This window comes from Ambystoma mexicanum, chromosome 6q (genome assembly GCF_040938575.1).
Source record: "Ambystoma mexicanum isolate Mex_15411 chromosome 6q, UKY_AmexF1_1, whole genome shotgun sequence".
Taxonomy (NCBI): domain Eukaryota; kingdom Metazoa; phylum Chordata; class Amphibia; order Caudata; family Ambystomatidae; genus Ambystoma; species Ambystoma mexicanum.
This window is the reverse complement of record NC_090937.1, coordinates 1,618,134,802-1,618,159,811: the sequence shown is the minus strand read 5'-3', so window position 1 is coordinate 1,618,159,811 and position 25,010 is coordinate 1,618,134,802. Positions and strand designations below refer to the sequence as shown.

General features: G+C 43.4%; 1 pseudogene; it reads right to left on the bottom strand.

The window, feature by feature from the left end:
* LOC138515389 (zinc finger protein 850-like) overlaps nt 1-11,069 on the bottom strand; it is a 160,960-nt pseudogene extending 149,891 nt beyond the window's left edge.
* Between the last annotated feature and the right edge of the window lie 13,941 nt (nt 11,070-25,010).

The following is a 25,010-nucleotide window of genomic DNA, read 5'->3' as shown; positions in this document are numbered from 1 at the left end:
GAATTATTTAATGTGCTTATTATTTTACTTGCTTATATCGTGCATATTTATTTGTGCCGCATTTTGAGTGTACTTTGTTCAATATACTACTTGAATAATGCTCCTTTCTCCTATCTTTGGGCTCCTCGCAATACTGCATCTATAACATGTGTAAATACCTTGCTCTAATTGCAACCTCTGGACGACTCCCCATATTTATTCATATCGGCATTTGTATTAATTCGTAAACCCTCACAAATTCTTTGCATGACCACATTTTGGTCGCGGGCGGATAGCTCAGCAGCAACGAGCTCGCCTTGGCAACAAGATGACACGAAGCAACACAGGTTCGGTCTGCGCTTAGAAACCTCTGGGTATTAAGCGCGTTATAAATACACAACTAAGACATATTTCTGTAACAGTACCTCGATGCCCCCGGGCTGTATGAGCGCTTTAAAAATTCAAATAAAAAATGAAATGTTGTATGTTGTACCACTTCCCATATTATCCCTGAATGAGGGCTATCTAGCAATGTAAGCTGATGCAAGTACTGCACTGCCCCCACCCCACACTCCGGCCCCCATGCTTTGAAACAGTCCAACTGCAGCCTTGTGAATTACAACACTTAAAAATAGGTAAATTAGATGGACAGAAGTTAAAACTTAAAATGTAAGTTGCAAAGTTAAACAAAACTCAGATTGTTACGCAGCCGATGTATGCAGGGTGAAACCGGTAGCAATCACCCCCTCCCAGTTACCTGGTGGGGGCCAGTGATGTTGTGCAAGACTATGCCTCACAGAGGTCACTCAGGGAAATGTGGGCGAGCAGAAAAGAGCAGCTATGAGTGGTCAAATCATCGCGGGAGTGCAGGCAAAGTCACGTTCCAAGATGGCGGCTTCTTCAGTCAATCCCTTCACCTGCAAGGAAAGACCACAGTGCTGAGAAAAGTTAAACACACAGTTGGAGTTCATGTTGCACATTAAGACCAGTCAATCCCAACAACACAGACTTGTATTTCCGTAGGTGAAACCAGTAAAACATATGAGTGTGCATTAAGCATGAGAGACAGTGATAAACTGTGGCTCAAGCTAGAGAGTTCTGGTGGGCAGGAGAGAGGAGTGTGATATTGAAAAGAGAAGGCTTAAACACGAGGAATTAGTAGAGAACTCAGATATGAAAGAGATTTAGATGGTGAAAGGAAATGTCACAAGGGGAGGATGAAGGAGAAGATGTGGACCAGGAAGAGACGGAGGAGAGGACACACCTAACATCAAAGGGGTTTGTATAGAAGCACTGAGGAGGTGTCAAACAATTGCCCTTATGAAAGAGATTGTTACGGAACATTGAAGAGAAAGTATAGGACATGTAGTGGAAAAGTTATATTCCAGCCAAAGGAAGCCAGTCGTTACCTAGACTTTGCCATGTGTTCTGGAGTTGTGCTGTATGTCCCATCAGCCCCAACGGTTGCCACTGCCCAAGTCTACAGACGGAATCACGCCAAGACGTTGACCACATAATGCTGATATAGCCGTTACTGTGCCTTTGCGCCGTACAGTAATTCTGACTCCCATTACACTGAAAAACCTATGGAACGGGGGTCTCCTTGTGTTTCCACAAAGTAAATTACTTCATGATAATTTACTTTGTGTAAGTGACTTAGAAAATACTTTGAAATGTATATGTGTTTGTGGGTTAAGGAGTGAAAGGGGGCGGGGGAGGGATTTTGGGGGAGGGAGGAGACCCCCCATAAAAAAAATCTATTTCAAAGTAAAATTTCAAAGTAATTTCGACAAAGTAAATTACCAGAAAGTAGATTACTTCATGGCAATGACATGGAACTAAAACAGGATGTTCCTACCATTGTTCTTGTTGAGCTTTGTTGTTGGAGGGTGACCTAACAGCAGGGTGCGGCTCAGAGTTGTACATTTGGAACCATGTGTGCACTATTAAATTAGGAATATGCAGATACTAAATTTACATAATTCATTGCACATTCCCTTGGTGCGGCTGCAGGTTGGAAATTAGCCTTTAGAAAGCAGGTGTTGGGGCGATGGGTGGTCTTTAATTTAACTGGGTTATTGTGCTTGGGTGCAGAGGATTTCAGAAACTGAGATGGATATATTCCCATTAGACTAAATAAAATGGAAAGCAGTTGGGTGAAACACCGAATGTAGCTAGCTCCTTATTATATACATTAAGGAATTGAGGCTCAAATCAAAATTACATATTTGGTTCCAAGAACAACAAATAAATCGCTATAAACTGGATGTTCTGTTTAGCAAAAGGCGTTCACTCAGCGTTCTGGGTATTTGTTGAATTTTAAACGAAGCGCTCAATTCTGAGGCGCTCAATTCTGAACGGTAGCAATAAGGGCAGCATACTTAATGTGAGAAATCGAAACACAACCCCGGCAAAGGTGACTTGATGACCAATAATCATGGATAACAGTTAAGCAAGAGGTCCAGGAAAGTATTCATGTGCAGCTCTGCAGGAGTCTTATCTACATTCTCCAGGCACTCTCGGGCTGCGGTGTAGCAGAACGTTGGTGGCTCCATGGTGTGGCTAGAGCATACACTCCCTTTAGCCTATCCTCTTGATCCTTTTTAGAGCATAGAGTACACCCTTGAAGTGAAACACTCCTTTAATCCTCGCACTGCAGCATGACGGTCCACATCCACAGCCTGGCCCGCAATACAGTACCTGTGCAAACAGAGCAAGTTTTGAAGTGGCCAGGATTCTGGAGATATTAAGCTCCTGCTTATAGCCATGAGGAACCTGGTTATCTTGAGTCCAACAGCCACCTGGAGCTTCTGTTGAGCCTGCAGGCCAGCCCGTGCCCTAGACACATACGTATGTGACATTAATATATCCAAACTCTCTCTATTCCTAAATATCTTCCTTCTCGAGCTCTTCGCTCATCCCCTCCAACTCCCTCAGGGTCAGTCGCTTCTCCAAGCAACAAGTTGGTGGTAGATCTCTTTCTTCGGCTGGGGCCTCCCTCTGGAACAGCCTCCCTGCCTCTCTGAAACTTGAGGAGAACCATCTCTGGTTCCAGAAGCACCTCAAAACCTTCCTCTTTGCTTCTGCTTTTGCTCCTCCTCTCCCCTGCTGAACTCCTGGCTGAAACTGTAATGGTTACCTGGCCATCCTCTGATCTTGGGCCCAGGTCCCCTCCCCACGCCAGTTACACACCTGCACTGCCTCCATGGCAACCCCTGCCTCCATGGCAACCCCTGCACTTGGGGACTGTTTTCTGTATCCCTACAGTCCCCCACCAGCACTTGACATTTGATGTCTGCACTTACCCTTGCACTTGCCACTAGTTGGCGGCCCTACTTCTCTTATTGTTTTATTTATTCTATTACTTCATGTACAGCACTGACCCCATCCCCCTCCACACCTTTCCTCTTCCTCTTCCCCTGCACTTGTGCGATCTGAATGACACTTTTCCTAAATAGGATTGCTGTCTCTGTCTTCCCTCTGTTCCCCCTCCTTTGCTGCATGGCACCTTGGAACACTTGTGTATAGGAGCGTTATAAATGCTATATTATATCATATATCAAAGGAGCATTCAGACACATCGAGAAGACATTTCAACCACATAGGTCTACAATGGACAAAAGGTTACATTTTGAAGATATATTTGCAACTTGCCAGGCACGAACTCCTGGTGCCACAGAGGTAGTCCCTGCTTATAGGGCGATTATGGATAGCCAAGAGCTACTCTTTGGCCCTGATCAACACATCCTTATTTTGATCGCTGAATTCTGAGAGGCAACGTGGTTCGTAAGAAAGGGTGGGGGGCGGGATACAGAGTGTAATGGTCCCATAATTGTGCGAAGTAAAGTTAAGTTGGTGGGTAACTGGATTAAGTTTAAAAGTAGTGTATCAAATAAAAACTTTGACGTGCAAATTATATTCACATACAGAACATTTAAAAATAAGGCAATTTACTGCAGCTTGGAAAGGCACCCTCCCCCGTCCCCCCAAATCAGGATACATTTAGCACCTATAAAAGACATTAGTCAAAAAACTAAAGAAAAACAAACGTGGAAAGTCAGTTTAATTACACCAGCAAGTAACAATACCACACAGCAGTTGCTTAAAACTGAAAGCACCACCTGCTAAAAATCCAGCGCCAACTGTCAGCGATGCCAATGCATTGAAAAAGCTGGCAACCGCAAACGAGCCCTCATCCCGAGTCAGCATTCTCTAACAGAGCTTTGCCTTGTTCGTAAAACTCACTGCCTCCCTAAGTGGGCAAGAAAGGTGTGGCTGGGATCATCATGAGTCTGGCAGGAGGACATGCGTGTGGAGCGATTTACTAGGACGCGCGGCCAGAAATGCATCACCTTCAAACAGCCAGTTCCACTAGCCCTGCACTCGTTACATTTCATGGAAAATGTAATTTAAATTACAGTAATATACCTTTTCAGGTAATTGTAATACATTATTTTCCCTTCAAATCATGTGTTGATGTAGCTATAAGCTTTGATTGCTGGTAGATCTCTTCTTTGGTCGATGTGCACGAACAAATCCATCCAGTGGACCCTTCTTGCTCTGGGTGTTTGTGCCCTTTAATTGCAGACTGCATGTAAGATTGAGATAGATACTGGCATGAGCAGAACAATTCATCCACTGATCGTTGCAATGACTATGCTTGTGGTGGCAAAACAAAACTGCTCTGATGTCCTTCCTGTGCCTTTGACACTGAAATCCTTTCGCCACTCTTGGGATATTGCTAAGCTCTGCAAGAATTACATGCACTGGTGGGGGATTTAAGAGAACCACACATATTCGTAGGTGCACGTTTCTCACGACAATTTCAGTCCCAACACTGGTATGATAAACTAGGATGGCCTTAGGTGTGCTACAGAAAATCCAAGAAAAGGACTCTTTACAGTCTTCCTCAGATTCAGAGATGCGGTCATTGATATGTTATGATATGGCATTTGTAACGCGCCTATACACAAGTGTATCAAGGCGCGACGAGGCGGGGGGGGGGAACAAGGGGAGACAGACAACGATCCTACTAGGCCAGGTGTCATTTAGATCGTGCAAGTGCAGGGGTAGGGGGAAGGGATAAAGTGCAAGGGGAAGGGGAGGGGGAAAGTGCAGTACAAGGTAAGTAGAATAAAATAAATAAATAGGGCCAGCTGGTGGCAAGTGCAAGGTAAGTGCACACCAGTGCTGGGAAGGGGGGGCTGTAGGGATACAGAGACAGTCCCGCAGTGCAGGGGTTGCCAGGGAGGCAGTGCAAGTGGAGAGTGGCTGGGCCCAGGACCGAGGTCGGTGAGAGTGGCCCAGTTGCAGATTCAGTACAGTTTCAGTGAAGAATTTAGCAGAGGAGAGGGAGAGAGAAAGCAGAAGCAAAGAGGAAGGTTTTGAGGTGCTTCCGGAACATTATTACAGCCTATTACAGTAATTGACCAGACAATAGCTAGGCAGAAGCTTAAAACAAGAAACAGGATTATCGGTGCACTCCTATAATACAGTAATTACTTGAGGTGCGGGGGAGGTATAATGACGCTGGCACAGAATCAAAAACATGTAAAACAGTAACAAGAAAGAAGGCCCTAGTTTGGAACCCTCCCGTCCCCTGCACACTACAGACTACCGTCACAAGACGGTTAGAAACATATTCTGAATCTTAAATTCAATAGTTAACCATGGTCGAATTGTAGAAGATCATATATAGATATGTGAGAGAGTCAATTTTTAGAAAAAGGAGTTTTTTTTAATAATCAAGAAACAATTCAATTCAATCAAGCAATGCAGATGTCCAATATAATGGCTGACGAGTTTTCGTAAAAGGGATTGAAAACTACAGTCTTATGTTCTTACTTTTCCCACAACAGGGAAAGGTTCCCTTTACATTTTTGAGATCAACTTAACTTCTTGGCATATGAAATTCAGGTTGGATGAGCGTAATATTTGCCAGAATATAAATATTTAAGCATTAGTGTTAGGAGATGTCTCACAAGCTGCGCTCCCCCTTTGGGGGCGCGCAGCTTGTGAGACATCTCCTAACACTAATACATATTTTTTGGAAGGGATACCGAGAAAACTACCCTTTCTTTGCTTCACTACTGCAGCAAACCCCTTAGACTGATCCAGTTTCACACTAATATTTAAGAAGGCTAAGTTTAAGGGCTAAAGTGAGAAGAAGTCAAGAAAACACAAGGCGCTTATTACAACATAAAAATGTTTTTTTTTTTTAAAGTCTCCCTATTTGTGTGGCAGATCGACAACATGCACCAAACCCTTCGGTGGCAAATGGTGCCTTCTAACTAGTGACCCAATAGAAAGTCAGTGCAGCGTATAGATTGACACTGAGAATGGAAGGTGGGCCTTTGGGAATGTAGAGAGAGTTGCTGTATATTGCAAAGAGCAGAGAAAGGAAGGGGGGCTGTGTTGAGTGGCGGTGAAGAAATGCACAGTAGAAACGTTCTGCAAGCATTTTAGGGTGGAGTGAAAGAGACGCAAAGCTGATCTATATTGCGCTTACTAAGAAAGTTGTCCTGATAATGCAAGGGATCTTATAAATGACATGTTGTTTATTCTGCTGATTTACTGTGCAGTAGTTTCGTTGCAAAGGGGAAGGTGTGTTGCACCGTGTATCACTGCCTTATCCTATACATAACAGCTCTCTGTTTGTCAGTTCAAGAGTTCTTCATTCTACCTTTTTCTGTTAAACTGAGCTGAAGGGGCTGGGCTTAGGTAACCAGATTTAAAGAAAGTAAAACGGGAGGGCAATAGACAGAGAAGCAGGCCCACAGTTTATCTGGTGACCTGTTACGATGCAAAGTACAAGAGGGTGTTCAAAGGCAAAGAACTCTCATTGGAGGAGAGAGGCCAGGGAGCAAGGGGGAGGAAACTGGGTCATGAAAAGGGAGCAAGGAGACCGGGCCGGACCCGATTTTGGGATTTGTCAATCGGTTCCCTGCAAAAACCAGGGCCATAGCGCACCCATCACTCTAATCCCGGGATGGGGTTTTAAAACTTGAAGCACGGACCAAGGGGCAAATAGTCGGACAGTCCAGGCAAAACTAGGAGGTCTGGTCACCCCAGGCTGTGGGGATGTGATGAAGCTTTTGTAATAGACTGGCTTATGCCTACTCATCCAGGGTGTGCATACACACCAATGTCCCTCCACCACCCAATTCCGTGCTCCCTTCAGCAAAGCAGCCTGGGCGTCATAGGTTCAGTGGTAACAGTGTTTGCAAATAATGCATGTTTTTACTGCCCACTTAAGTATGTGCTTGGTGGTGTTACCTAATGCAGTATTCTATAGGGATGGCACATGCTGTGACTACTTGTCATATTGGGATTTCCAATATCGCTACAGAACACCTAACCTCCTTCCAAAAGTGGTGGCACAAATAAAAAAATAAAAAACTCAAATAGGGTTCATCTCTGATGCCCACCTATGCAATATGATGAACAAAAGAATAATATTAAATAAATAACAAATGCATCAATCTCTCTGTCCCATCCTATCGGAAAACATATCCAAAAACTCCTCTGCCTGCCCCCACCAGAAGCCACCTTGCTAACCAACTCTGTGCACCGCTAATAAAAAGAGCCAGTGCCGGCGGCATCGGCTTCCCTCACATAGCCCCTCAACTCTGGATTGCCCTCCGGAATGCACTCAGAGCAGAACCTTCCTTATTCGCCTTCGCAAATCGCTCAAAGCCACACTATTCACATAACCCTCACCACGCCATTGCTTGTCCTTTCCGATAATTTGCACTGTACTTCGCACAGTCCAGGCCCGAATAATCTGTAAATTCAAACAATGTAACCCTAAAATGAATCTGTAATGCAACTGTTTAATGTAACCGCCATGTATTCCTATTCCTTTGTAACCAGCAATGTATATCCTGTAACAGCGCCACGATGCCCTTGGGCTGATGTGTGCTTTAAAAATACGAATAAATAAATAAAGGTCACAACAGACAAAATTGTGCTTTTAGAAAACTGTGCAGTGCCAATATGATGCACTAGTGTAGACAGCCCATTTCCATTCTCAAAAGGAGAATGAAATGGGTGGGAGAAAAATAATACATATTTATTTCTGTAAATGCTACATTGATGCAGAGGTCCAGTAAAATACACATTGGTATTTCTGGTTACAGAAATCAACCAAACTAATAATAAACTGCCATGCAAATATTAGCAATTGCATGGCTAATATTGTGGCCTGTTTGTCCTGTTCATGTTTTCCTTGTGGGGCCTCTCAAGTGCCACCCTAGGATTTCATAGGACTGACTGCTTGACCGTGGGGACTAATTTCGCACTTTAGGTGGCTGTGTCGTAATAGTGTATTTGTCTGACTATGAGAACCGGGATTTGAGTGGAAGAAGAAAGGTCGAATGAAGAAGAGAAACTGACAGGATATTGACAGTCAGGACTTACAGCTTCTTCCTTGTGAATTAAAGGGACCAGGACCTAGTGAGGAGCAGTTGCTGCTTGAAAAGGGTTCTTTTTTAGCGCACCAAGGTATTTTCCCTTGTAAAGACCTGGTGCTCGCACCCCAAGATGGGTGAAAGATGTGCATAAGGAAAAGGTGAAATGGAGAGCTAGAGCTTGCAAAATTAAGGAAGAGCACTCTCAGAAGCATAGGACCATGGGTCTTATTATGACTTAAGCTCATTTCTGATTTGATTTATTTAATATTGTGAAACAGTTTAAATATACACTTTATACATATACATAATAATAAACAAATTATACATTAAACAGATAATAGAAAGAAGATAGCAGATAAGAGATATAAGAATAAAGTAAAAATAAAATATTATTATGAGAAGAAGAAGAAAAAGAAAACAGAATCAGGGAAACTCAGGCAGAATTGGGAAGACAAAGACCTCATTTAAAAAGAAAGAAAACTATTAATTCTTGCCACAAAATTTCATAGATGAAGAATCAATCTATATAACAATAACATAATAATGCTACTATAGCTAAAAGCAAAGATTAAAAAGTGCAGTTAATAGTTCCATATAGTGCATTATAGAAAATATGCTTCATTACATTTACAGGGATCAGGGTCTTCCCTTCCCCCAGTTAGTGTAGCTGTAAATACTTTAAATTAGTTTCCGAAGATCGGACATTGTACAGCAATAACCCTCGATGATGATAACGATCTCTACAGATTGTATGATGGAGGGCATAACCTGCTGGTTCGGTAGAGTATGATGGAATTCAGTTGTTCAATAGGCTAGATGGTAACTGCCAGAGATTTCTCAATATTCAGCCATATGCTATACATGGCTATGTGAGTTTTTATAGAGGTAAAGTTTAGGCTGTTATACCAGAACCATGGATCTTCTATGTGCTCCAACTTATGGACCATTTTCCCATAGCATAGTTCATAGGTTTTCGACATGGTCGGGCAGGCTGTTAGATGTATAGCTGTTTCATTAGTGGAGGTGTCCTTACACATTCGACAATGTCTTTCATGCGAGAGTAGATGGCTATCGATCCACTTATTGGCTAGTACTGGTAGACAGTCAAGACGCAGCAAAAGAAGGAAACGTCTAGGTTTACTGGCGGGACTCAAGTCAAAGTATAGCTGTGGTTTCAGATAAGTATATAGTCTATACTGTACAAATGTATACTTTGTAAGTTTGCTCAGATGATTGTAGTTCTCGAGCCAGTCCCATAGATCTATTTGTTTAGAAAGAGCCTTCTTTGATGCGTCACATGCATCCCTCAGTGCTGGAATCCAACCAATCTCCTTGTACAGATTTTCCATACGAGCTTTTAGATGGTAAGGAGTCGTCTCTCTAGAGATTTCTTGGTTCAATGATCTTAGTAAAGAATTCAGTGGTTGGTTGGTCATCTTAGAGTAGATCTCAGCTCTTCTTTTAAGTACGGTAGCTTTAAGGGAGGTTAGCTCCAATTCCAATCTGAGTATCGCCATTGGGATACATTGGGGAAGGCCCAATATCCGCCTCCAAAATTTGCCTTCTATAACTTGGAACCAATTTAAATTGATGTGTAATAAAGCCTCCAGTCCATAGGTGACCATGACCAATAAGCTCATTTCTGTTGTTAAATGCCACATGCAGTAATTACCTTTACCACATGCAGTATCTCTTGAAAAACCTAATTAGGAGAAAACTGCCACATTGGTGGCAACAGATGCAGATTTCCAGAAAAGTTTTTTTTTCTCTAGGAAATCCACAAGAATTACTCTTCAGTGGTCAATTTCCTCTTCATTTTGAAGGTGGAAATGGATTGCATACCAACAGTGGCAGTTCACACGAAAGGGTTATTCCTGACCCTTCTATGCTTTGCACAGTAAAGGTGTGGAGAAGTGTAGGGTGTGGAAGGGTGGGGGGGTCACTGATTTCTCAATTCATTGTATGTTTTCTCGACACCTCAATCGACACTGTCTGCTTTATCATTACAGCCACGCTTCACACCTGCGACAAGAAAAGAATTGTGTTTTCAAGATAGGTGACCGCCTAAAAAAGCACCATCAGATGTAAATATACATTTGTATTTTAGTTATGTGTATAGCGCTCCAGGCCCAAAGGCATTACATGCAGAGGTAATGGGGGTGGGGAGAGGTGGGTGCAGCAAACATGATCACATGAGTGATTCTATGCAAATTCCCAGAACATTTCCAAGACATTTCCAGACGCAAAATCATTTGAAAGGCTGAAAGAGAGGGCGGACTGCCACCCCCCACATCCATACACAAGAGGGGAGAGGATAACTTAACATGCGTGGAAACCAAACCACAAAACAAGGCATTCTTGATATAAAATAATCCGCATCTAGGCACTCACCGACATGTAAAGCTGCTGGAACAACTTCTACACTGATTTGCGCTGTATTTTTCATTTAAAATGTACCTTTGGCGCTTTAAATCAGCAGAAAAGAGAGTCGGGGGGCACCAGAGAAAAAAGGAGTGTATAGAGCGCTATCACGAGACTGCATCAGCCATGAATTAGACTGCCCTGTCTGAAAGCATCAGACTGCCCGGCAGCACACAAGACACTTATTAGCAGGACATGCTCAGAACATCCATGCTAAAAGTGTCACCCTCACAAACAGGCGCTTAAAGCCTGCTTACAATGAAGGGAATCACGTGAGCATGCGCAGAGAGGAGATACGACCGACATTGTTCCTCAGAGAGACGGACAGAGCATGCGCGCGAAATACGTTATCTAGATGCTAGGCTCCGAAAGCGGACGCGAGTTTATCAATATGTTATTTTCGGGATGTTTGTCCTCCCACTTAACACGTTCGATAGAGAGTGTGGCATTTCGCCGCGTGCCTTTTGAATGTTCTAATTCCCTCAGCAGACTATGTTCATTATACATTTTGTAAAGAATGTCCCAAAGACTATAGTGCTCCCCCTCCCCCCAACTGCCACACTTCACTTACAAACTACACCTCTGTGTGGCAGTAACAGACCCCCACCAGCAACATCAGTACATCATTGCTATACAAATGAAGCTGGTTGTATCACATTTTCATTCAAGCACTTTTCAGAAGAAAACGTACAAAGCAAAGTACACAACTATATAGTTATATCATAATTTATTTATTTTCTTTATTTAATTTTTTTTATGTTACGTTATGTTATGTTAAAGTTACTTATATAGCGTACCGTCACCAACGGAATTGGTCGCCAGGCGCTCTGGCGGATCTGTAAACAAGAAGGTGGGAAAGGTTAGTAAGGTGAAGAGGGAGTGGTATAGTGAGAGGGGTGGTGTACTGTTGGCAGCTTCAACTTGGTGGACACCGGGTGCTGAGCTTTGGTGCAAGTATTGGCTCGGTGTCAGTCCGCGTTTGCTGTTGGTGCAGCTTATGTGTTGTGATGCGGTGAAGTGTGTGCAGGTGGTGCGAGAGGTGGTTGTGTGAGTTTTTCAGTGATATAAGTATGCAGAGAGTTTGAGCTTATATTGGTTAGTGGGTTATATGACATTTAACATGCTGACCTACATAGTTTCGTCTACGTGTGGCACATGCTAACATTCAAGTTCCATCTAAGTGTGGCGGATGCTAACATTCCCAATCCTATCTAGATATGGCGCAGGCTAATGTCCTCAATTCTAGGTGGCAGATGCTAACATTCCCAATCCTATCTAGATATGGCGCAGGCTAATGTCCTCAATTCTAGGTGGCAGATGCTAATATTCACAATCCTAATACCGCGCCTAATACCGTACCTGAGTTTGGTTTCTAAGTGCAGATCTGGGATTCAAACCTCTTGCTCTGCGAGACCAGTGCGTTGCCCCTGTGCTATCCTTCGTTCATGGATTACTTTTTCACAGGGTAATATTTGTATTTGTATTTTTTGTATTTTATTTATTTCTATAGCGCACCAGGCCCAGGGGCAACCGGGCGCTTAACTTAGTTACAACAAGATGAAAGCATGACAAGGCAATGTGACAGAGTATTACAGGAGAATTTACAGAATATACATTCAAGCGAATATCGATAAGGCAGTGATTTACAGGGTAGTTAATAAGGGATGCAGAGTAGGTCAAAGTGCAAGTAGGGCAGTAAACTAGTAAACCCAGAGGTTTCCAAGCACGGACCCGGGGATCGAACCTGTGGTGCTTTGTATCGGCTTTTTCTAAGGCGAGCACGTTGCCCATGAGCTATCCTCCCGAGACATGCAGCATTGTGGGACTACTCCTCATGACAATAGACTTAGTCACACTAAAAACTCTTGGACTGCACCCTGGCAGAGGTGCAACTTAGCGATTATATAGCAACTTGCACTCGTGTCACTGGAAAGACAGTCCAATTGCTGTACCAATACTGTAACGGGTCTTCAGCCTGTACCCTGTGGGAAGTATCCAACAGATAGGTTTCAAGCATCTGAGGTGCTGATGGTCTGCTGCTTGTCCCTGTTGAGGACCCATCTATAATAAAGATGCCCGAGTCACTTAGGATGGTGTCCCCCATATTATTCACCCCATGGGCTCCAGCTGAACTGCTCATAATGTGTGATCTACTAGGCAAAATGTGAGCTGGTTGGTGTACACGGTGCATGCATTCTTTTTCCGATTCATGTTACATGTATGGAAAAACACAGGTTTGGCAGAAAAAGTCACAAAACCACAGCGCTTGTATGAATAAATATTAAGAGTGCACATAGGCTGCAGGTGCCTGAGAGGTGTGGGAGTACTGCCAAGTACAACCCACTGTTGTGGCAACAATTAGAGCACGGGCAATTCTCAGTCGCACTGCGCCCAAGAGTGCAACATAGGCATGAGTTGCAAGTAATTGAAGAGAGATGTGGTTATAAGTCCGATGGATTTATTTGCAAAGTAGCCTGACACGTGTTTCGAGTCTAAACCGACTCTTCATCCGAGGCTGTAAATGGGAGAAGGGACCTAAGATAAATTGAATGAAGGACAGAGCCAGAAAACTCTCTCACGGCTTCGCAATTGCGGTAATTTCAGCACAGCAGGAAAAGCCAAAGTGATGTGAAAGGAAGCAGCCCAGGCTTCCCGAAATGCTCTGTGATTTTATGCAAAGCAGAGAGAACCCCTCATTGGTGCCATGTGGCCTCTTCTATTTTATAGGGGAATTTTCAGAGATTGCAATAGGAGTGTACCGGACTGTCCATCTTGGAATGATAACCTTCTATCAGAAAATTATTCATATGGTGAATCTAGTGTTGCCCCTTGCGAAATACAAATGAGGTTATATGAACAGAACACCTGAAACAAAGGGGCGGTGGGCCCCTGGACCCTGACAGGCTGGTCACACCACAGTGCCAGTGCAGACCGATTGAAACTGCATTCAGGCAAGGCCTTCCCTAAGAGCAGGTGACAGAAGAACCATTTACTGGGGCAGCAACAGCCTTGTTTTCAAATTAGAAGAATGAAAAATAGTTTAATATACCTGCAGTCTTTTTAGCCACAAAGACACAAGTTACTCTGACAATTCTGTATAGCGCTATAAGGACGGTGCAGGTAATAGATACATGTGAATTATGGGTTGTGGACCAGGAAGTGGCCAAGTGCCCAGGCTATGCCTTTGAATGGACAATGACTAACAAGAGTTGGAACTTTCCTCATCTCAGAACTATGAAACCCCTCAGAGTCACCAAGCTTCCACTTTTTCATGATGCCTATTTTTAGGGAAGATTTCCATGTATGTGTAATTTACCCTCCAGTTGTGAACCCCCCAACATTTTGCTGTTGTCTGACAAGCTTAGCCTGACTTTTTCCAGTGGAGCCCAGGCTTCTGCTGAGCTCCGCTGGGCTGGGCGTTTGCTCATTTTGTTATTGGGAAACTGACATGCCCTTAAAGACAGTCTGTACTGGGAGACTTTGTTTTCCCTTAGTCTGTCACTTTGTTGGAATTCTTTAGCAACATTGTCACATTACACAAAGAACCTTACAGTACAATTTGCTGCAGTCTTCCTTTCATTTCCAAAGGCCCTAGACACCCTCAAAGGATTTTTCGGTAAATGTACAGATGTGCCTTGGACCGAGCTGGTTTCAGCTTATACTTTTGCATATTTTTAACCCTTTCCTACAGTGCAAATCGCATTTACCACGGTTGGCCCTGGATAGTGGCCTTTGCCCAAAATCACCATGCCACAAGGTTCTTTGTTCTGTCCTTTGGCCATCTTGTCCATTTGCCTTCCCCAGGTCGAGCAGTCCTGGGAAAGTCTTTATATGGCCATGCTGAACCCTGCGCAAACCGAAGCTTTCGAGGACTTCTGCATGCCTTGTGTGGGTGTGCCTCCAGGATGTGGGCTGGACCGTTTAGTTCCAATACACATCCTGGGTGCCAGAGAGTCTGGTGTGCTTGGAATGACTAGGACCACCATGGTCTGTGATTGATCCACATCTGGGATGACTGTTTGTGAGCAGATCTCTCATTGGGTTCTCTTCATTTTGGTGTGAAGGAGATTCTAGATAAGAGAAGGCATCTTACACTCATTACAGGTCTATTTCTTGAGTTCACACCAAACTTAGGATAGGAGCCAAGTCTCCTGAAACTACAAATCAGAACCGAGGAACCGCTGGTCACCCGATGGACGGTTTGGCGCCCTGAGCCCACTGTTGTTCCGTTCGACCCCCTGTTTCGGATCGAACTTAGAAGGTCTGCAAAGGTGCTTCAACCCATTTGAATAGTGAGACCAACTATTGTCTGCACCTCCAACTTAACCTGAAATCAAGCCTTCTCTGAAGTGCTCCTGGGCCAACCAGTGAACTGACCAGCGTGCACAGGACCTTTGCTCTGGAATCGCTGCCGTCTCAAGCTGACACTTGAGACTTTGGAGATCGTAAGCACTGGGTATAAGACACTCTCCCGCTGAGTTTCGTAGCGTGTTATAAATAACCAATCATGTCATGTCATGTTGAACAATTGACATTTATAATAATGACCCGTAATTTCATTGCAGAAGACTGTGCAATGACATGTACCCATACCTCTAACTCTAAGAGGTGGATGTCATTTGTCAGGGAGTGAAAATCCATGCTGATCTTTTCACCCTGTTGACACACTCTCCTAAATATGGAAAGATAGCTCAGTGAGTTAAGTGCTCCCATGGAATTCTACAGTTGCAGCTTTGAATCGAGGCAATGTAGACTCAGCCCTTCATTTTTCCAAAGGTGAGCAATTGAGTACCACTCCAATTGGGTACTTTTAACTGCAATCATTACAGATTTTAGAATCATGAGTGACCTGGAATGAAGTGCTTATATTATTAGAGGGGCTGAGGGTTTATTTATTTATTTTATTTATTGCATATTTATAAGGCACCAATACACAAGAGTTTCCAGGCACCACAAGGCAAACAAAGGCAGGGGGAGGTGTGGAGAGGCTGTATGAGATTAAAAAAAACGATGATGTTCCTACTTGGCCTTGTGTGGCCATGTGACATTTAGGATCGTGCAAGTGCAACTGCAAAAAGTGAAGGGTGAGAAGGGTAGGGGAGCAGAGGTCGGTGCAGGGGGGAAAAAGGACCTAGGGTTACGCAAGTGCTAAGGGGAGCCTAGGAGGGCAAGAACCAGGGGGTGACGGGGATCACCATCAAGTGTACCCGGTTACACCTGGGAAGGTCGGTTAGATAGGAAGGTCAGCCAAGCCAGTGCCTGGTCCTTGATGCCAAGGTTATCACAAAGACGGTTTATGAGGATAGCATGATTGACCGTGTCAAAGGCCGAAGAAAGGTGGAGGAGGATGAGAACAGAGGGAGAGTTGGAATCGAGATTTGAGAGCAGGTCATCAAGAGTGTTCGGGAGAGCAGTTTCCGTGCCTCTGGAAACTCTGAAACCAGGCAGGTGGGCGTGACTTTTCTTGTGCCCCTTAGTATCAGACCTGTAGCGGAGGTCCCAAGCATGACCCGCACTCCAGCCATCCATTTTGAAGCACCAGGTACATTCACGCCGAAATATGTGACGTATGATGAGCAAATAAACCAGCAGAGAGCCGAGTGGGGCTCTGTCCAGTACCTATCAAAAGAACAGCACCTGTTGAAGCACCAACACCTAAGAAAACCTGGACAGTAAGGTACCTATTGAGAAAGCCATATCGACAAATGAAACACAATGAATATTGTCAGAACGCAGTCCCTGAAGAAGCTAAAAAGATACTAAAGGAGACCGAATGGTGACTTCACAAGAACCCGGACTGACTCACACATATAAGATATGATGACCTGCGAATGATGAAAACATACGAAACACCACGGATAAGGGACATCATGAACCTAAAGTGAAATAACAATGTCAAAATGTCAGAATCTTATGCCATGAGCACGATGAAGATATTCATTTAGTTTACACATGTACATATGCATGGAACCGCAAGAAGCAAAGAATCGTCAGGCTTGCTTATGCTCAGTAGTACAGTAGATTGCGGCAGGCGCCACCTATACATATCTACCTCAAAAGGAGTGCTTTATATAAGTATACTTCCACTATGCACAAGAGCAGAATCAACCAAAGGTTACTAAAGATTTTAGGAGAATAGCCCTGCAGCAAGCAAATTGAAAAAAAAAAGACAGAGAATCTCAGACGCATGCAAATCGTGCCAAGAAGCCAAGGTCATATCGGCTGAAATAGACCAACAGTGGATACAATTTATAAAAGAGAAACAGGGTATCCAGTTCAGAAAGGTCAATATAAGCCACAGAAGGCAGATGGCTGGCAGAATTAAATCAAATACACAAATTGCATGAAGAATAAGACGATTTCACAGTGTCTGAATCACGTGACCAGCCAAGCGAGAAGGGATGAAACATTCACACCTACGCGTGGCCTTGTGCCATGCACAGATATCTATAAAACAGCCTGCAGGCTAGCGTGCAGCACAAAATCCATCCGACCAGTACTAGCACTAGCCCTGATACTCTTAAACCTTTCTCCTTCTCTCCTCTGTCCATTACCGGAGTTGAGCACATCATTAATAGCCTCAAACCGTCCAACTGCCAGGGCGATTTATGTCCTCCCGCCATCATTAAGGAAGCCTCCCACAGTCTAGCTCCTTTCATTACCACACTCATAAACTCCTCATTCAGTTCTGGGATTGTCCCCGACAACCTCAAGGATGCCTGGGTCATTCCCCTCCTCAAAAAACCCACCTTGGATGCTAGCATACCCACCAACTTCAGACCCATAACCACAGTTCCCTTCCTCTTAAAAATTCTTGATCGCGCAGCATACCTGCAGATCCAAGCTTATCTGGAAACTAATAATCTCCTGGGACTAAGACAATCAGGCTTCCGCCCTCGGTATGGCACGGAAACCACCCTCTTAGATCTTAAAACTCAGATTGAAGACCTAAAAGACAAGGGCAAGCTCGCCCGATTACTCCTTTTAGATCTCTCTGCAGCCTTCGATTTAGTTAATCACCAAATCCTCTGCCACCTTAAAACCGCTGCCAACTTCTCGGACAAAGACATGACTTTTATCACCTCCTTCCTGGAAAACAGATCCATGAGAGTCTTTTCCCCTTCTGCCGCTGCTGATACCACGGCAATCACCTGCAGGGTTCCTCAAGGTTCGTGTGTTTCCCCGACACTCTACAATGTGTTCACAAAACCACTCTTTGATATTTTGGACTATCTGGGTGTCACATATACCAATTACGCTGATGACACCCAGATACTCATCCCCATCACAGGTGACCACAAAACTGACACTCTTGCCATCAATTCCACCTATCAAGTCATCCAGGCCTGGATGGCTCAGCACGAACTGTGCTTGAATGATGAAAAGACGGAGATCCTTATCCTAGGATCTCACCAAAGACTCAGTAAGCTAGACCCGTCCTTAAAATCCTTCTCAATTGATGGCAATACCATCAAAGTGGCCAAAGATACAAAAACACTTGGTATCTACCTCGATGCCACCTTATCACTCTCGAGACAAGTTAACGCTGTCTCCTCTGCTGCATCTTACACATGCAAACTCATCACATCGTGTCGTCCATACCTATCGAAAGCAAACTGTACCACATTAGCCAGGACCCTGGTCCTGTCTAAGATCGACTATTGTAATGCCCTCTACCTCGGCTCTAACCAATGCAACATCAGCAACCTGCAGATCATCGAAAACAATGCCATTAGAGCGGCACTAAACATACCTCGAAACCTCCACATCTCTGACACCAGACGGAACCTCCATTGGCTATCAGTCTCCCAAAGAGTTTCTCTCAAAGCACTTTCGCTAACACACAAAAGCATCTCACACCATGCACCTAGCTACCTGGCTAGCAGATTTTCCCTACACACCTCCTCTAGACCACTCAGAAGTGCTCAAACCAACTGCCTTTCCATCCCCCGCTTCAACCTCCAGAGATCAGGCGGGAGCAGCTTCCCAGTCATGGCTGCGAAGCTTTGGAACTCCCTACCCAACCCATTCAGAGCAGAACCATCCTTCCCGGCATACAAGAGCAAAATCAAAGCCTGGATCAGATGCAGCTGTGAAGCACACATGGCTCTAGCTGTCGGAAGCGGCCTGATTGAGCCTGTGCATCACGTTACGGCTCGTTACGGTGTGGCTTGACGGCTCTCTGACCTCTCTAGGTCCTTTCCTCTATCCGGAACTATCCGGAACTAGTTGTGGTACGGCGGACGCAAGTGGACTCGAGCGGCTCCTACGGCTTCATCCACCTACTGGCGGCCTCGAGCGGCTACGAGCGGCTACGAGCGGCTGCTCATTTTCCTGCTGGCGGACTGACATCTTCTTGCAGGCGTGACTGCTGGGGGTTGGGGAGCCACTTTCCCCGGAAGCTGCTGCCTCCGCAGTGACTTTTACCTGCATCCCATACATCGAGTGCACTGTGACACGGTAAAAGTCCTCTAGCCTGCTGTTAATATTGTGTACTATCTCTGTTTGCTTTGTATAGCATCAGAGTAATTATTATATCTATTACATTACCTATCCATGGTTTGTGAGCTGTGATTAGGTCCTTTCAGGCAGTTGTTACCTGAGAGGACATTTTTACTATCATTTCCAGCCCTAGTGTTCTACTCCCGTACTAGTGGCTACTAGTGGCTGCTGTTTCAGTATTCACTGCCTGGATTAGGCCAAAGCCTTTTCTGTGTATGATCTGATACTTAACCCTGTATCGACTGGTGACTGTGGATCTGTTGATCTTTGAACCAGTCTGTCGCCGTCTGGGGCTGGGAGCTCCTGATACTGTACATACTAGCTGGTGACTGCGGATCTTTGATCTTTGAACCAGTCTGTCGCCGTCTGGGGCTGGGAGCTCCTGATACTGTACATACTAGCTGGTGACTGCGGATCTTTGATCTTTGAACCAGACTAACCTCTTTGTGTATCTCGAGCTACTGTGATCTTGCTCCACCTTCTACCTATCTATAGGTTGACCTACTACTATCATGAAATTAAGAAGCAAACTTAAAGGTGGGAAAAAGAGCAGAAATGAAAACAAAGATATGGATATGGCCGAAACAAGCACTCAGACTGTGATTAACAAGAATAAGAAGATTACTGATTTCTTTTGTGACCAAATAGCGGTTGCACAGATTCATTCTGATCCAGCGGAGACAACAGCATCTGTGTGCGATGTGGCTTGTACGTCGCTGGAATTTGACAACAATAATTCATTATTGAATCTTTGCTATAGCTTGGAAGGCCAAGTCACAGAGCATGAAAGGCAGAAAGAACTGTGCCCTATGCCCATAAATCCTGCTGTTGCCCCTACTATTTTGGTAACAGAAGGCTCCATAACTAATACTCCCCTCGTTGCTAATAATGACAGACTCTCTTGCTCTCCTTAACTTACAGGATTAGTGGATAGTCTGGCTGAACTTGGAACTCAAGAAAATGTTTCATTAGTAGAAAATTCTGGTTGTATGAAATGTAATGTTGAAGCCAAACTTAAGGATTTGGAGACTCATAATACTACCTCTAGCTTTGCTTTGAAAATTATTTTACGGTTATGCTATGCTATTGTCTCCCAGGTCAGAAATAACTCAGATGCATTGAAAGACTTGGCAAAGTCTATGCCTAGTCCTGCGCTGGCTGGTAAGATCATGGGAGAAAAAAATACTGCAAAGGAGGCATCACCTGTATTGGTAACTGAGAACCTGGAATCCACATTAGTTGAAATTATTGCGGGGAGCGATTGTGAGAGTGTGGAAAAATGTCATTTGTCAAAGAGAGAAAGGAGAAGGAGGCAAAACATGGAGAAAAAAAAACAGACAAACCTACTAAAGTGTTGGTAATTACCCATGAACAAGTTACTGAAGAGAGTAAATCTAAGACCAAAAGAGGTAGAAAGCGTGCCGCTAGGAAATCCAAAAAGCGTGCTCTAAATAATGGGTGTCTCACTTCTTGGCTTATTGACACAGAGAAGACTAAAGAAATAGCCTCTAAGATATCTGATAAACTGCCTACAGGGGGGACAGTTAGTATACCTGTTGATAGTGCATCTGATACGTCTGAGTCTACGGATGATAGCTCAGATGAAAGCTTGGATGAATCTGTTGTCTATAATGTGGTTTATAAGAAATCCAAAGTTACATTCTCTGAGGTGGGTAACAATCTGCCTCAGGAAGTACCTATTATAACTAAGAAATTACCATCTGCTTCATCTTTGCCATATAAAAAATCGGTATACTTACCTAACAAACAATTCTCCTTAATAGGCAGTACCAAGAAAACAAAAAAAACGATCAATCGAGGCAAATTCCTTGAGATCATTCATGCACAACTTCCCTTAAGAATACTTAACAGTGGGGACTTTAAGTATGTGGAGCAATGCCAGGGGCAGCTTACACGAGTAAACTGTTATTCTGAAGCTGTTGTAAATCTTGTGAGGGAACCCAAAAATGAGCTCAAGGAATGTGGATACCTGTTGAATGTCAGGGAAGAGGGGGCTGATAATATATCCACTAAGTCTAGTCAGAAATCTGCAAATAACCCTAATCAATCTAATAGCAAAATGATTGATAATGATATGCTAAAATCACATTGGGAATGGCTATGTTCCTTTCTTCCTATGGGTCAAAATAGGAACTGAAATGATACCTCTCTTATCTTTTGGAATACGAGAGGCCACGCCCCTTTATTCTCAGAATCGGGCTCCTTTGATCTCATATATAACTCGCAGATTGTTCTGCTACAGGAAACTTGGCTAATGCAAGAGGCAGTTTTTGATGGTTTCACAGCGTATTATAACCCTGCTAGGAAAGGGGAAAAGGGTAGGCCCTTTGGGGGATTGCTTACATTGATATCAAATCAACTGCATGCATCCAAATGTGTAATGGTTCCTGCTAACCCTAATGTACTGATTGTCGAGTTGTACATGCAATATTGGGTACGTATGCTTCTTATTAACATCTATGACCCTCCGGGCAATGCATTCACTGATGCTATTCAACAGCAAATATATGAATGTATCCTAGATAAATGCTAGCCCGACGGGCTGACCTATATTGTTTTTGCGGGTGATCTGAATTCTAATATCATGTGCTACAAGCTGGGAGATATGACTAAAGCAGAAAAATGGTTTACTTTTATTAAGGAGATGGAGCTAATGGTGCTGAATGGAAGTTGCTATGATTACAAAAACACCACTTTGACCTGGTCTAATGGCGTCAATCTTCTATGCTTGATTTTATATGAATGAGTGATAAGCTTTTTGATAACATCACTGGTTTTCATATTCAGGCCAATGAATTTAGTGATCATTCTATATTGCGATGTACAGCTAGATAGGTGAATAGGATTGATGCAGCTGATTTAACCAAAGGGATACATATTTCCAACAGTGGTAATAGGATTTGCTGGTCAGACAGTAATCTTAGTAAAGCAAAAAAATGGTGTCTTGATATTAATCTTGACCATCTTAAATATCGTACTGCTGATGACATCTGCAGATGGCTATCCGAACACCTACTGCATATTATACCCACGGGCAGTAAGCTTGGTCCCTTTAAAGATAATCCCGACAGAATCAGAGCTTATGATAGGGTCATCCGTGATATGAAAAGAGAGAAGCGTAGAAAGCTCCGCCAGTGTGATATCAGTAGTTATGATCCCGTTTTCATATGTAACGAGAAGAGAAAGATCAAAAAGAATTATCGGAAAAAAGATAAGAATATATTTGGCATCTGTGAACAATATTAACTGCCAATATTCGTCTACTTATGGAGGGAAACACTAGGACATTCTGGTCCAGCTTTAGATCCTTGGGTAAAAATGGGACCTCTGAGCAGGCTATTCCTATTAACAGCTACACTTGGGTCAAATATCTTGCCAATAAATTTTAAGGGAGATGCTACTACACTGGCCAAAAGACGTATTGATACTCTTGCGAGCAAGGGAAGAAATCCTTATGGTAATCCAGGGACTCAAAACATCTAGAGCGCCTGGGCCCGATGGCCTCTGTAACGTTATCATTAAGGATAACCCAGAGGTCTGGGCCGATATTCTGAGGATTATCTTTCAGAAAGTCATTAATACTGGTGTCATGCCCATCTCCTGGAAGATGTTCCATATTATCCCTGTGTTTAAGTCTGGCTGTCGGAGTTCACCTGAGAGTTCTTACTCTTACTGATGTGTCTAGTAAGATTTTTTGTTCTATGATTCTTTGCGAAATAATGAAGTGGATTGACAGGGATTATGTCCTTGACAGGGCCCAAACTGGCTTTCGCAAAGACTGCTCTACCAGGGATAATATCTTTATAGTTAACACACTCATTGAACAGGCTAAAGGTAGGAACAAGTTACCTCTTTACATGCTCTTTGTTGATTTCTCTTTAGCTTTTGACTATGTTGAGCGGGCAAGATTGTGGTCTAAGCTTGAGTTGCTTGGCATGCCATCTCATCTTCTATATGTTTACAAAATGATATACGATGATAGTAAGGCCAGGATTCGTATTAACAATGAAGGTTCCATGTCTGAGCCAGTTGCTATTGCAAAAGGGGTCAGACAGGGCTGTACCTTAGCACCCACTCTTTACAACCTTTTCAAGGCAGACTTTGGTGGTATCTTTAAAGCCAAGATGAATGCATTCCCCAGAATGGGCTCCCAAAAAATGGGCTGGATATATTATGCCGATGATATTGTTATCTTTGATAACACTTATAGTGGCATATGCAATAGTGCAATGGCTGTATGTGATTATGCAAGTGCGAATGGGCTCACTATCAATCTGGGCAAAACACAGTTTATGGTTGTGGGTCAGAACAGCTGTAGTAAGCTGGTAATACCTTGCTCCTTGGGGGTGATCAGGAAAGTTAATTCCTATAAATATCTGGGTTACGAGCTCTGTGGGGATAGAGGGACTCTGAATAAACTGGTCCAGCAGAATAAAAGAGCTAAAGTAATGGCCACTCTCACTGCGGTCATGTCCTTTTCTAAAAAGACAGCTGGATATAGCCTGTTGGGAATTATTAATATAACTGCCTGTTATTATATATAAGCAAAAACTTGTGGCTATGTTTTTATATGCATTGGAGACCTTATTTGCCGATTGGTCAGAATGGGCGGATACCACTGAAGGTATCATATGGCTCAGGCTTTTGGGTCTGAATAATTATACACCTATACAGGCTGTTCGCTTGGAAGTAGGGCTCATCTCTCTGGCCACCCAAATAGAACACAATAGGGCCAAACTGTACATAGAAATTATGTTTGCACGCTCTGGTACTCTCCTACATATACTAAAAGAGGGTCTGGAGGAGGGTAATATGGAGGCTCTTAAAAAATTCTATTGGAAACCCAGATGGGAACACGGTGAAGGTGCAGTGTTAAAATCCCTAAAAGATGCTATAGAAAAGTGGGACTGGGTCTCCAGCCATGAGAAGGTTTCTAATTTGAGATCACTGCAAACCTTCGCATTGATGCCTTTTAGCTTTAAGGAACCGCAAAGATACCTCCTTCTTATGCCATCACAGCTTAATCGCAGAATCTTCATGGACATTAGACTCAATCGACTTGATGTCCTGGGGGTCCGTGGATCCTGGAGGGGGCTATCGAAGGATCAGATAATTTGTAGACTATGTGCCATGAACGATAAGGTGGAAACTATAAGACATGTCCTTACTTGCTGTCACTCGATGAGTTCAATCTATAACAAGTACTTTGCCAAACTTGATAGGGAATTTAATGATATTGAGAGTGAGAACTTCTGGTTACGATGTCTATCTGGGAGGAGTAATTATCTGACTATTGCTATCACTCAGATATGGAAAGTGGCCAAAGAATGTCTATGTAAATTTGAAGAAGATGTTAAACTGCTTATGAGTCTAGAGAATAGTGATGGCTAGTCTTCTTACCTATATTTGCTGTGCAAAATATCTAACTTTTTTCTTTTTCCTGATGTATCTAACAGACTATTTGTAATTGTTGCTGAACTATTATTATGTTGATATGTTATTATATTTTCATATCTGTATATGTGAAAAATTCTTTGTGAACTGTAACACAATAAAACAAAAATAAAAGCCTGGATGGTATCCCAAGATCAGCCTGATTACTAGCACCCACTGCACTCTTGCGCAAAACCGCCAGTTGCTCTGCCTGATTGTTAATATGTATATTACCTATATACT